The sequence below is a fragment of the Nuphar pumila genome, chromosome 1, assembly GCF_984573655.1.
Source record: "Nuphar pumila chromosome 1, dmNupPumi1.hap1.1, whole genome shotgun sequence".
In the NCBI taxonomy this organism is placed as follows: Eukaryota; Viridiplantae; Streptophyta; class Magnoliopsida; order Nymphaeales; family Nymphaeaceae; genus Nuphar; species Nuphar pumila.
This window is the reverse complement of record NC_143249.1, coordinates 79,374,380-79,379,012: the sequence shown is the minus strand read 5'-3', so window position 1 is coordinate 79,379,012 and position 4,633 is coordinate 79,374,380.

The following is a 4,633-nucleotide window of genomic DNA, read 5'->3' as shown; positions in this document are numbered from 1 at the left end:
ATGGTTGTGTGCAAAACTAATTACCAAAGAAAAAAAATGCAGAGATAAGATTTAAAATTTGCACTATACTGATAAGATTGTTAAATAAATTCACAAATGCAGATGAAGTCACACCCAAAAATTTTATCATAAGCGTATGGTGATCTCATTTGATAATAAAAAAAAAAAGATATAGCAACACAGCCTGTAGATGGTATCATAGGCAGTAAGAATGGCATTTTGAGCTAATCCCAACGGCCAATAAGATGGATTTCAATGGGCCATCCCCAGCAATCTGGTTCTTTGCATAGAAGCTTCTTACTTGATTGATTTTTTTTTTGGTGCTGTAACCGAAATTTTCATCCAATCTTAGCAGCTATAGACTTACAGGAAATAAACCACCATGCTTCATACTCATTAACACTACAAAAAAGAAATCAAATAGAGAAATCACTAGATCGCAGAGTTAAGCATATCCACGAATTAAAATCATGACAGATGGAAACATTGGATAATAAAAAGAAATGAGAAATGATAATACCATGAGTGCGAACCTGTAATAGAATATCTTACAGGGAATTATAGACACTGGACTGAGTGTGAAATGAAGCATTGAGGATAATAACCACAACAGCACAATATGAGCAACTTCAGACATTTATCCTGGAAATAACTATCTCAAGACTTACCTCTAATGGGTGAACAATCTCTAGCCAGTGAGCAGTTATAACAGACATAGTGCAAAATCACAAGTATCTCTCTTCAACAAAATGAATGAGGATGATGTGAATCCAATCACATTTTCTGCAACAAACCTTTTCCTTGCTTTATATCAATTGGGCGAGAATAAAATGTGATTGCATTAACTGTGGTGATGTGCAGGGGATTGGACTAGTGAATCGACTTATGGCAAGGGAATAAGCTTCATGAAACCGATTGCAGAACTTTAGAAACCTGGAGGCTCTTTAGCGTTTCAAGTAAAAGTTAAAAACTGGTTCCAGCGATATTTCTTCCAGCATGCTCTGTTTACGGCTTTGCCAATGAACCCGGATCAATCCAAAGGGAAACGATTGTTGCGATTCTAAGACATTCAGCTTGAGACCGAGCTTATAGAATATGTCAATCAGAACATGAAACAAAAAACCCTCAGAACCCGCTAATGTAATCAAACACATCAACTACCTTCAGGAAGAAAAAAAAACATCCTAATAAAATGGTTCCTCCACTTGGATTACGCAAGATGGTTGAGGCTTTTTTTTTTAGAGAAAAAAAAAAGAAAAAAAAAATGAGAAATCAGGTGGAAGAAGCAACTGAAATGAAGCAAGACCTGAATTACATGTATTATATCACAACTGCGCGTAATAGACAAATTAATACAGGGATTCAGATCGGATTTAGACAACATGAATGCTCATTTAGATTCAGGTAAGCTTGAAGAAATCCAAGATAACTCGCTAATGATAGAAGAGAACGACATGAGATAAAATAAAAGAAACACTGTCAGAATATCATGATTCCTGATGATGTTGCCGTGGGTGGGTCAATCCTGCTATTATGCAGGTTGATTCCACCCAGTTGGCTTCATAATCGAAGAAGAAGAAAAAAATGAAGAAAACTGAAGAGATCAGAATAAAGAAATACTGCAGGTAGTAGAATTATTAAAAAAAAAAAACAAAAGAAGAAGATGATAGCGATTATTTACCTGCAGATGCCTTTGATCTTTTAATTGCTCAAAAAGGGGTAAACACCAGAGGGTATAGATCTGCAACGGCTGAGAAGAGAGAGGTTTACCGCAAACCTTGCAGAAGTCCCAAGGGCTAAAGAGGTGAGGTCGAAGATTGATTGGGTGGTTCTTCTGGAGGTTGAAGATGAAAGCTCCTTCGGTCGTTTAGGGAGGAAGAAATCGATTGTGCTTCACTATGGCTGCAGAGTTTTCTTCGATCGATGGGAGGAGCTGAGAGAAGACTCAGATGAAGGAGAGCTGATGCAAGAGCGATCGATGCCTTGCTTCCCTTTCGCTCCTCTTTTTAAAGAGGGCAAAGAAGGATCGGGAAGGGGAGGATTCAGTTGGCGATCTGTGGTTGAGAGTTGGGACGAAGGTGGATGGGCGGTCGAGAAGAAGATGAGGTGATTGGAGGGTTGAAGAAGGGGGATTACAGCGAGAGCGTGCGAGGCTAGGTCGTTGGCGATGAAGGGCTTAGGGAGGAGATGTCGTTGGTGATGAAGGGTTGAGGATGGGGAGCGGATGGTTGCGCGGTCGGGGAAGAAGATGCTGGCAGCAAGTATGGGGTGAACCATGTGTATTTGCAGGAAAGACCTTAACAGTATGTATGTGGTGCAATGATGGGGAAACTTCTGGAGAGTGTGCGAGAGAAAGCGAGAGGGAGAGAGAGAGAGAGAGAGAGAGAGCCTGCGGCTCCCCTTTTACCAAGAAAATCTGTTTTTTTCAAAACTGGTCTCTCTTGAAAAATTTTCAAAAAAACGTTTTTCTAAAAAATGGTTTTAACTAAAGGGATGCTTTAAAAAAGGTTTTTCAAACTATATTTTTCTGGATTTCTTTTTTTTTTCTATTTTTCTATTTTTGCTTTTTTCTTTATTTTCTATTTTTTTGATAATTTTGAAATAAAGCTATGAAACTAAGAAAAATAAGGGATTTAAAAATCATTTTATAATTTTTGAGAAATATTTACCAAAAAGAGGGGGTTTTCTGAAAATTTGGGTTTGATTTCTTTAGAAAATGAGTTTGGATTCAAAATTTTAGAAGATTTTCGAGTTTTTAACCTCGAATCGAGGAATATCAAATAATGAATCCAAATGGATGCTGGATGGACTGTCCGAGCTATTCAAAAACTATTTTTGGTACTTTTGTAATTTCAATTTAAAAATTTGGGCAATAATGTTGGGTTTCGGCAATGGATCCAGATCCGAAACTGAGTCAGATGTATAGAAATGAATTTAATTTCAATAAAATCTGAGAAATAACTGGAATTTAGATTAAAAACTGACTCAATTACTCAGAAAATGGAATCAGGGGCAAAAAGGGAATATTTACAATATTTTAAAATTTTGGGGTGTTCACAGATGCCCCTCTTTGCTACTAAGTCGGTTGAAAGCCGAACTTAGTACCAAAGAAACACTCCAAATTTTGAAAAATGCCTCAGTCAGCAGATCTGAACTGGGTGTGGAAGAATTTATTTGAAAAGAGATGATTTTAGGCTTAAAACCTTATCTTGAATGGCTTTCGAGGAGATGAAATCCTTGAAAATGATATGACTAAATAATATAAATGAGGAAATTGTGATGGGACTTTGGGCGAATATCCCAAAATGATGGAAGATAAGAATTTTTATCAAGTCTCATGGGTGAGGCAAGATCAGCCTTGGGAATGACTCAGGTTTAGCCCTTAACCTGGATGGGACGAGGATAGATCAAGATAATTTGGATGGGGAAAGGAATATAAGCGGACCTCGATGGGACATTTTTGAGAGAAATGCCTCGTGAGACGAACTTAAGCATGATCCTTTCCTGGATGGATATATAAAGAGCATGGATTCCTTTGTGGGGAAAAACCATGATGTGACTGGGAGGATTACCTCATCGAAACGAGGCTCACGTTTAACCCAAACCTGAACAGAAGGTACCTCATGGAATGAGGTTCAGGCTTAACCCTTAACCTGAAGGGGACGATCATACAGAATCCTCGAACGAGGAAGCCGTGATGGGACAACAAAATGCATCGCCAAAGCGAGATTCAGGTTTTACCCTTGACCTGAGTGGGGAAAACCGTACGGAATCCTCGGATGAAGGAACCATGGTGGGACTAGAAAGGATATCTAGTTGAAACGAGACTCAGGTTTAACCCTAACCTGAATGGAAAGATACCTCGCAGAGCGAGGTTCAGGCTTAACCCTTAACCTGAAAGGGGCGACCATACGGAATCCTCAAATGAAGAAACCATGATGAGACCTTCGGAATTTGGATGAACAAATCCGAAAGGGGTTTGCGAGAAGAGAAAAACAAGGGATTCCCTAAAGCTTGGAAAGGGGATGATTTGGGGCGTCTCATTGCTGAGACTAAATCAGCTTTCTAAAAACAGACGACCTCTCGCAGAAGGTTTGGGTAATACCTCGAGGAGCGAGGTAACATGTTTAAGCCTTAGCCTGAATGAATACAATATCCTCGAGGAGCGAGGAAGCTGTGATGGGACCTCTAGACTTTGCACAACAAGTCCAAGAGGGGTTTGCAAAAGGGTGAAAATGGGGGTCCCTAAAGCTTGAAAAAGGGGTTGATCTTGGGCGCCTCATTGCTGAGACTGAAAATAGCTTTTGACAATAACAGACCTTTTGCAGAAAATTCAGGTTTAACCCTTATCCTGAGCGGGAAACAACAAAATGCATCGCCAAAGCGAGATTCAGGTTTTACCCTTGACCTGAGTGGGGGAAACCGTACGGAATCTTCGGATGAAGAAACCGTGGTGGGACTAGAAAGGATATCTAGTCGAAACGAGACTCAGGTTTAACCCTAACCTGAATGAAAAGATATCTCGCGAGGCGAGGTTCAGGCTTAACCCTTAACCTGAAAGGGGCGACCATATGGAATCCTCAGATGAAGAAACCATGATGGGACCTTCAGAGTTTGGACGAACAAATCCGAA